Raw genomic sequence first — 9,221 nt, 5'->3', positions numbered from 1 at the left:
AAAAAAAAAACCAATTCACCCTTCCCCTGCAGGAGCTGCCTCTGCTGCTCCCCCCAGGGCTGCAGTGCAGGGAGATCCTGGCATGGATCTGCCCCCTCCGCGCAGCCGGGGAGCTGCGCCCCGCACCGGGGTCTCACCTGGGTCGCGCTGCGGGTTGCACGTGTGTCCGCTCTGTCCCGCAGCAGCCGCGCAAGGGGTTTATAAGCGCCCGGAGGAAACTTCTGGAAATGGCTGAGAGCAGCTGGAGCTGGGACCATCCCCATCCCGCCCCCGTCCCCGCCCCGGTGCTGGGGCAGGGAGGGAGGGAGGACCAGGCACAGCGCCCGCCGGTCCCCCTGGTCCTCCCCTGCTGCAGCCTCCTGCATTACAGGTCTGGGCAGCGATTCCCAGGCTGTGCGGCTGTCCGTCCTCTCAGAGGGGGTCCAGACCCTTGGGAATGGGGCTAAAAACTCCCTGCCCCCTCCTCTGCATGCAACTATTGAGTTGGTCTAATAAAAGACATCGCATCTATTCAAAGCAGCTTGCCCGCTTGTGTCCTTCCAACCAAAACCCTCCTGAGTCGCACGCTGGCACGTGAAAACGAGCTGCTTTTTGTTCGGTTTCAATTGAGCTCCCCCTCGGTTTCCGTGTCGGCCCCCAGTCCTTGCACTGCGACGCAATTATTAATCCCGAGTGACTTTCCCTTCGTTTCGTAGCCTTCTCATGGCCCCTCTCAAGCGGCTCTTTAAACCAAGCAGGCCTGGGACAGTGCTGGATTTAGGTTTATGGCAGCTTAAGTTTAGGACCTCGCAATATGAGGGGCCTCTAAAAAAAGAACCGCCCCCCCCCCCCGACTCCATATCGAGCTTTATAATAATCAGTTGGCAAATAAAGGAGATATGGGGAAATGACTGTCTAAATATGGACATCAATTATTGTTTTTTTCTTTGTGCCGTTGCATATATGCAAATATAAAGCTTTTGTATTTCTATTTTCAGTGTCCTTTTTGTGAGTGTTATTTTTATCATCTCGGGTCTCTTCGGCTGGACGTAGTTTAGGGTCTCAGCAGGTCATAATCCAGCACTGCATATGGAAACCCGTCCATGCCGCAAACTATCCTCGTGGCCCGTCTCCTCTAGCTCTGTTGTCCTTTTTGAGGGAGATGTAGGGTGCAGAGCTGGGCACGCATGAGTGAGGCGGGGGGGATGCAAGTGTTGGAGGGTTTGTAGGGTCGGGGGCTTATAGACAGGCTGCCCCCATGCCCCCACAGGTAACAGCGGGGCTGGCTGGGGGTGCACATTTTTTTGAATAATGTACTTTGTGTTCCAGATCAAATGAGCCAAATTGTTTCCAGATCATATCGATTGAGCAGACCTCAAATTGTTCCAAAAATCATGTCGACTGAGCGGGAGGAACTCAGCACCACGTACGGCGCTACAACCAGTGGGCATCCTCCATCCCACACCTCTCACCCTAGGTAGGATTTCAAATCATGAACGACACATGCACCTGGCGGCGGTAAGCGGGAGCTCCCCCAGATGCTCCCAAATCGATCGGTGAGCCCAAGCCTGCAGGTCTTGGGGTTTGGATGCCCCCAGATACTAAAGGCATGCATCCTCCATCCCAGACTCTTAAATCTGGGCCTTCGGGTGCTCCCTACACTTGATTTTAGCCTGTTCCAGTGCTTCACTGCCCTCCTAGCGAGAAAGTTTTTCCTAATATCCAACCTCAGCTTCCCTTGCTGCAGCTTGAGCCCATTGCTCCTTGTCCTGTCATCTGCCCCCACTGAGACCAGTCCAGCTCCATCCTCTTTGCAACCCCCTGCAGGGAGTTGAAGGCTGCTATTCAATCTCCCCTGCGTCTCCTCTTCCTCAGACTTAATAAGCCCAGTTCCCTCAGCCGCTCCTAAGAAGCCACGTGCTCCAGCTCTCGAACCACTTTTGTTACCCTCCGCTGGACTCTTTCCAACTTGCCCACATCCTTTCTGTAGTGGGGGGCTCAAGCAGTCTTCATGATGCTTTTGTTTGCTTCTGCAATTGCTTTGCTCCCCTACTAAGCCTGGTAGGAGAATGCACAGCCGTTCCCATGGTAGAAGATAGCATCGATTTCTAGGATCGGAGCATCAATTTAGTCATCTGGCTTAGGACTATGATATCAGGTCCGTTACCTTGAAAGCACCTTGGTACAGGGGCCGTCTTTCTATCTGCTTAAAAGTGCTGTGCTTCCTTGCATGGCTAATATTTATCTGTGCTCATGGATGGACTAAAAATCAGCCTAGTCTTTCTACCCTAGACAAACAGGTGTAGATGCAGTGCCAAGTAAGTACTACAGTAATACGTTGCCTCTTTTGAAGCTTTCAGATCTCCCCTAGCAAAATGTTTTGTCAGCTTAAATAAACCAGGTTCCCACAGGGCCAAGAACAAAACGAACGATACCTTTCTGGTCTGATTCATGCTCTTGGCTTAGTTACCAGCAAAAGGTGATAACAGTTATAATAGATAACGGGTAGGTAACAACTCTGTCATTTGGCCTGGCTTTTGTTTCTGACTGAGGGGGAAAATAGCCTCTTTTAAAGAAGTTCATGATAACTTTTATTATGGATGAATGGATCCATGGGTTTAATTTGCACAAAAGCTGTTATAAGGGAGAAGTGCCCCAGGGGTTCAGCTCCTTGGATGCTTTCTCTGATTCATGGAAGTCATTTCAGCCACGCAAAGGACAGGTTCCTGCTTTGGTGGGACAAGAGGAAGGTTGGCACTTAGGGAAACAGGTATCCAAATGCAACAGACTTCCAGATTTTGACTCCGCTGGCATTTGCAATCCGGCATCTAAAGGAAGCTGTAATTATTACTTCTGTCAACAGGCCTCACTCAAGCAATTGCACCCATTGATTTCAGAGGGGTCTCTTTAATGGAGCTGCAACCAGGATTCCTGCTAGGAGCATCTTGCAAGAGGTAGAGACCCTAGGGGATTTAGGAGCTGGATCGGAGCACTTTCATCTCTGTGGAGTCAAGGGAGCTTAGAGTTTGGAAGATGATGGTGCTTAGGTATCATAAGAGAGATTCAGCCCCTGCCATGATGGAGCCAGGGTTTGTATAGATGCCGCCAGTGTGAAGTGTCCCACGGAGTAGGATTGGTACTTCTCTTTGTGTGTGTGTTGATTTTTCCCTTATCCTTTCTTCTGGGCTGTATTAGCTTGTTGCCTCGTGGGGGGAGAGGTTGCTCTCGTATACTTGGAGGAACCCCAGTAGCTTCAGTGGCATTGCCTTGGATTTGCATCAGTGTAAAAGCACAGGATCTGGCCCCAAATCCCCTGTTTTTCTGGCCACCATCTGTTGTAACACGCTCCTTGCTTCTTTTCTGTTGTCACCTTTTGCCACAGCATCTTCAAAGCTGGGTGCAGCTGCTATAAAAACACCCAGCCCAGTGCAGTTGCATGCAGAAAGTAGGTCAAGTATTATTTGAGGCAAAAAAAAATAATAATAATTAAAAAAAAAATACCGTGGGCTGCTGGATGAAACCAGAGGCTGTCCCTTTAAAATTTCCAGGAAGCACTTCTGCAAGCAGCCCTACCATCAGCTGGGCCTCCGCCTTCCCCAGGGCTTCTCTGTAATTACCTCTCACTAAAAGAAGTTTTCCTAGCAAAATTAAAATCCAAAGCACTCAGTCCTTGAAGCCCTTTTTGACTCTCTGACAAATGCCTTTGGATGAGTTGATGTGCTTATGCATCTTTAACCCGTCCAGTGGTCTCAATTTGGCAGAGGTCATTTTTGGCAGCAAACGGATAACGCTTTATCTTTGATTTGAAAATGCAGCACAGCGCAGAGCCGTTCGCCCCGTTCAATTTTTTGAACGTCTATGTTCCCCCTATTCCTCTTAGCACCAAATTACCGGTCATTTACCCTACAAAGCCAAGCAGGTTTTGTGCACGTAACTCTCAGCGAAAAGATGCTCATAATAAACCTGCCGCACGATAAGTCCTCCAGAGTGAACAAACTCTAAGCCGCTGCAGCAGCTTGGATTTGATCTATTAACTGTTTGCTGCGGCTTGTTCGGCGCAGCGGGGCCTGGACTCAGCATGATGCACACAAAGCATAAGATCTCTTTTGACGTGGAGTGGATCCCAGTGCTGCGGCTCCCCTCCCCCCCACTGCCACGTTGGACAGTCTGCAGCAGGCGGAGAGGGCTGGGAGAGGGAGAGCAGAGATGTTGGGAGTGGTTTCTTTCCTCCTCTAATGATAGAGCTTGGCTGCCAAAAGGCACATTTACTTCTGGAAGCCCCATGGCGATAAGCCCTTGCTGCACGGCAGAGGCCTGTATTTCTTTCCCCATGATCTCTCTGAAATGTGCTCATTTGCCCTGAATGGAGCTGGAATTAAATGTTTATTTTTTCCCCCCCTAAAAAGTTGTGTTTCGGCCCAAATCATCCAAATCAGCTCCGAATTCAGCGGAGCTCAGTCATTCGAGTCTGCGGTGCTACCGCCGGCAAGTCTCCTCCGTCCCAGACTCTTCCACCTGGATACTCCCAAATCCATGGCAGGCATCCTACATGCAAGCCTCAAGCCTGGAGGCTTTGGGGTTCAGAGGCCCCCTAGTTTTGCTTGCCTCTAGCCAAAAAGCTGAAGGAGCAAGCTAGGGGAAAGCCCAAGAGCAATCCCCCATCACCATAAATGATGTGAGATCCTCACATTTGGAGGCGTTTGTAGCATATGCCTGTATCCTCACATTTGGAGGCATACTCTTGTAGCGGTCCACAGTGCAAGGGACAGGCCTTCGCCCTCAACTACACCGAGTCATTCAAGGCTGAGAAGAAGGGTATTTCCTCGGCCGGGCAAGCAAAACCACCTAGGCCAAAACCCACCCCGTTATGTGCAGAGCAGAGATCCCTGCCCTTAGGAAAGAGCGTGGTCATATACATTAAAAATCAGAGTTATGGAAGAGTCTGCTTTGGCTCCTGTCTAAGGCGGGATGAGCTTTGCCCTGATTGCAATGGCAAGAGCTTTGGGTCTTCGACTGTGCAGCATTTGGAGAAAGGGCTACCTTTTTTGCCCTGTGTTTGTGCAGCCCCTAGCACTGGTGCTCCCAGGCACTACAGCAATGCAAATAGTAAACAATATCAAACCCTTTCTTGCCAATATTACATTCAGTGAGAGGTGGGACCTAACCGGTTCCCTTAGACCTAAATCTGGATCCAAACGTCCTGACTCACGTCTGCAACAGGACCGGATGAGACTACTGTATGGGCCCTGCTCACCCTTTGGAGAAGTTTGGTTTGGTTCTAAGGGCAGATCGTGGGTCCTCAGTCCCGAATTGGGAAAGGAAGATTTGACCTTGTATAAACAGTGGAAATGCATCTTGTTAAATGCAGCCAGCTCTGGGGAGGAGGGCAGCCACGCTGCAGGTTAGAGACACAAATCAAAGGGCCTCTGTTCTTCGGGATCATCCATGCTTATCTGCCTCTGAGGGTGGAAGGGCTGAGTCAAGCCGTCTGCAAATCCAGGTCGTGGTCTGGGGAAGTCTGTGCCTTGCAGCCCTGTTGCTCAGCCTGCTCCATCACCTCTCCCTCCGGCTATCTGCTAGAGATCACCCTGGAGGCACCACCGCTCTGCAAGACAGAGCTGGATGCTGTTGGGCTCCCAGCATCTCTGCAATGCACTGAGCACCCTCGGCTCCCACTGCCTTGAATGGAGCTGCAGGGACAGACCCGGGCCTGGGTTAACAGAGAGGCAGAACCGCGGGTCAGGCACAGCAGGGCCCCTGCCACCCTTGCCTCAACCATCCCGTTGATCAGTAGACCGTAAGTGTGTGCTCCAGCCCTCAGGATGGCCTGCGCCCTATTGTAGCCCTGAGCAACTGCTTGAAACGCAGCTAATTTTAAACTCGCACAGCTCCTCCCCGCCCGGCGGCAAGGGTATTTACAGCCTGTCACTGAGTCAGGCTTTGCCAGGGAGTTTATCTGCATTCCAGCCTCCCTTCCCGTCCCTCCTCCAGCCTGGAGCCTTAGCCTGACTTGAATGCTTTAACGGCACCTGGCTGCCGCTGGCCTGAGCTGCCGTTCGCGCAGCTCCTCGGTTCTTTGCAAATCCTGTATCTCCCCGAAGGGGAAGGGACCTGTGGGTGGGGTGCTCAGTATCAGGCCTGGAGAGAGTGCAAAGTGTAAAACACACTTAAACTGCACCTTATACAGTCTGGTCATACTTACTTGGCCATGACCGAGAAGGTGGTTTTTCCAGGGTGAGCCCTATGCATTGCACTGACCCCTGTGAGTTTCCCCACATGTGGGAAACTTGACTTCACAATTTTGTGGCAATGGGGACTGTGTTCATGCTTCCCCCGTGGCTTGCTCCTCGGCCTTTTGGCTAGGAGCAAGCAAGACTAGGGGACAGCTGAACCCCAGCGCTTCTGAGTTAGGGGCTTGCAGGTAGTGTGCCTGCCATGGATCTGGGGAGCATCTGATAGGCCTGAGCAGGAGGATACTTGCCCGGGGGTAGAGTTATACTGATATACAGCTACACCTTGCTTAACGTCGTCACTACGTTCTTGAAAAATGTGACTTTATGCAAAACGATGTTAAGCGAATCCAGTTACGTCGCAGTAGTTACCTACTGGCAGGCGGCGGCCAAACAACGTTATAACCAAACATTGCGTGACTTTAAATGAATATGTTCACTAATAGATCAGCAACTTCATAATGAAACGATGTTAACTGGGACGACGTTAAGTGAGGAGCACCTGTATGTGTGTACATATATATATCTCCTGCAAAAAGAGCTCTACAATGCCACAACTTATCCAAGCTGATGATCCCAAACACAGTTGTGGCTCAGGCATCTGACCAAACACAAGCACTCTCTAACCTGCAAGGCATCTGTTTTTGCAAGTGCTGCTTTGTGTCGTCTCAGGCTGCCCAACGAGTCCGTCCAGGAGCTGAAGTAGGCATGTGGGGCTGGAGACAGGCCTGGTTGGCCAAAGGCTCAGGCAGCTTTTTCCTTATGGGTTTTTTTCCCTTAGAGGCAGGGAGGGGACATGTTACATGCCCCGATCCATAGAGGGATGGATGCATCGCTGCTTGTAGCGGTGGGCATGCTTAGTTCCAGCTGTAGTAGCTCCCGCATTTAGCCATGGAGGTCTCCATCTCAATTCCCTGGCACAGCCAAAGTGGGGGTCTTCATGCCTCCTCTAGCCCTTGAGGCGGCTCTATGGCAAGGTACTGCATCCGCACCAGATCAGAGCTTGCCCTGTTCTCCAGTCATCCACGCACATAAGAGTGAGGGAAAAGCAGAAACCTACAGAAGAACTGGCACTTGACTGAGAAGGCCAATAAATGCCTCTGGGGCTCATCTACACACTTCCCGATGCCACTAGCCCTTGTATACATAGACATCAAGGAAGGAGTATGGGTGCAGTCATGCAAATGAGGTTATGGGAGGTTAGCACACGGGATGTTAGAATGGGCATGGCTATGCTGACACTTGTCCTACACCCATGGGTACTCCTGGTGTGCACAAGATATTTCCTATAGCCAGAGCAGAGTACTTCTTGCAATTCATTGAAGATGCCGGGGCATTCTCATCTGAACTGTCTGATTCCCATAGGCTTCCCAGACATGCCAGTCTTTGCAGTGTCATTTCCATGAGGTCCAAGCCTGTGAAAGGCACGACTTTGGACCATCCTGGAGACCCAGTTCTTCCACTGAAGGTCAGAACAGACCAAGCCGTGACATCCGTTGAAAAATGGTGGGGGAAATGTCAAAGCTAGTTCTCTGTAAGCTGTTTCATGTGCCTGTTTTAGGATGAGGTACCTCATTTGCACAATAAATGGATGTCAAGCTGTGCTAATTCAGCAGTGATCTAGTTCCAATGTAAAACTGCCCTTGTTTCATTTTCCTTACTGCAGGATGAAAGTGAACATGTGAAGTGGTTATCATGGAGCAGCAGGCATGTGATAAGTTCCCCCCTCCCTGGCCTGTGAAGCAGTGTGACAAGTAGCTGACCCCAAACCTGGACTTCTGAAGTAGCTAACATCTGCATCTCAGTTTTGCAGCTGGAAGCCCCTGTGTGCAGCTGCTACAGAACCAGGACCCCCCTGTGATGGCTGATGGGTGTGAGGTGTGCTCACTTTATGCTAGCTGACAAGCACTGTTTAACGCTCCAGGGAAAGGTGCAAAATGCACAAGGTCCCGGCCCGTATGTCCAGCCGGGGGTGGGGGCAGGGGAGAAATTCCTGCAGTGCATTCAGACGAATATACTGGCATGTGTCAGGCCTCGTGTCCTGGGCAAATTACAGCCTGGGTTCCTGCATTCAGCCAAACTCCCCCTTGTAGTGGCACAAGGGTAGGTTGGTTATTTTTGCTCCCTGACTTCACCTGCTGCATGGTGCTACCGTGCCGTTGCTAAATAAGCAGTGCCTTTCAGTCCAGTGTATTTCAGGAGCTGGGGAAAGATTTTTGTAAAGGCCCTGGGCTTTGGTTTGGTCACTGGGTAAGAGCTGTCATTTCTGCACAGCCTGGGGTCAAAGGAGGAGGGGAAAAAGGGGTGGGAAGGAGGAAGGCAGTGAATGGGATAAAGGACATATCGATGGTAAATCCTCATGGCTCTTCCCAAAGTGACACGGGCTCACAGTACGGACTGCTTTGTCCTTTGACTGCGATGGTACCAGCATCCTAGCCTGCAGGCTGCCCCCTCACCCTATTGCTGGAAGTCCCCTTGAACAAGAAAAAGGAGGTGTAGCTTGCTGGGTCGTTGGTTGTAGCCATGTTGGTCTAAGGACATAGGCAAGCCAGGTTTTTTGGGTACATGCAATATCTTTTATTAGACCAACTGAGACTCCCTATGCCTGAAGAAGGGCGATTGCACCCGAAAGCTTGCTAAGAACTTGTCTTCCGACTATTCAGTTGCTTTAATAAAAGATATCACATCTGCCCAAAGCACCTTGCATAGATTCAGAGATTCATCGATTGTTAGGGGCTGGAAGGGACTTTGCAGATCATCAGGGCCAGCCGCCCCGCTCTAGGCAGGAAGACAACTGGGGTCAAGTGAATGGTGTAGCTTGCACAATTTCATTGCCTTTGTTTGGGGACTGCTTGGAGCTATTCCTACTGCTTCCAGCTCTTGGCCTGTGAAGGCTCAAACCAAGGTCCCAGCTGGGATCCTGCCTGAGGGGCTGGAATCTGAGCATGCATCGAGGTATCAGGACCTTGCAAGTGGTCCCTTGGTCTCTGATCATCTGAAGGGACCGATGAG

The 9,221-nt window shown here is 50.9% G+C and overlaps 1 protein-coding gene, 1 long non-coding RNA gene and 1 pseudogene across 3 annotated transcripts in view; 2 read left to right on the top strand and 1 right to left on the bottom strand.

Annotated features, from left to right (window-relative positions):
* Positions 1-236, bottom strand: part of SERPINH1 (serpin family H member 1) — an 8,829-nt gene extending 8,593 nt beyond the window's left edge. Inside the window, exon 1 of one of the 2 annotated variants that reach the window (XM_025202034.1) lies at positions 138-236. The gene's annotated coding sequence lies outside the window, so the exon portion shown is untranslated. Of the gene's footprint in view, positions 1-19; positions 118-137 lie in introns of those variants that run through there. The other variant, XM_025202035.1, reaches the window with a different exon arrangement.
* The window catches only part of LOC112549990, an 11,583-nt gene that overhangs the window by 747 nt on the left and 1,615 nt on the right, over positions 1-9,221 (top strand). Inside the window, exons 2-3 of the long non-coding RNA XR_003093652.1 lie at positions 1,309-1,456; positions 7,876-8,087. This is a non-coding gene — a long non-coding RNA (uncharacterized LOC112549990). The remainder of the gene's footprint in view (positions 1-1,308; positions 1,457-7,875; positions 8,088-9,221) is intronic.
* LOC112549996 lies at positions 6,174-6,316 on the top strand (annotated as a pseudogene).

The sequence above is a fragment of the Alligator sinensis genome, unplaced genomic scaffold (genome assembly GCF_000455745.1).
Source record: "Alligator sinensis unplaced genomic scaffold, ASM45574v1 scaffold1008_1, whole genome shotgun sequence".
In the NCBI taxonomy this organism is placed as follows: Eukaryota; Metazoa; Chordata; order Crocodylia; family Alligatoridae; genus Alligator; species Alligator sinensis.
Note: the sequence above shows the minus strand (reverse complement) of the source record. Positions and strands in the feature narration are given on the sequence as shown.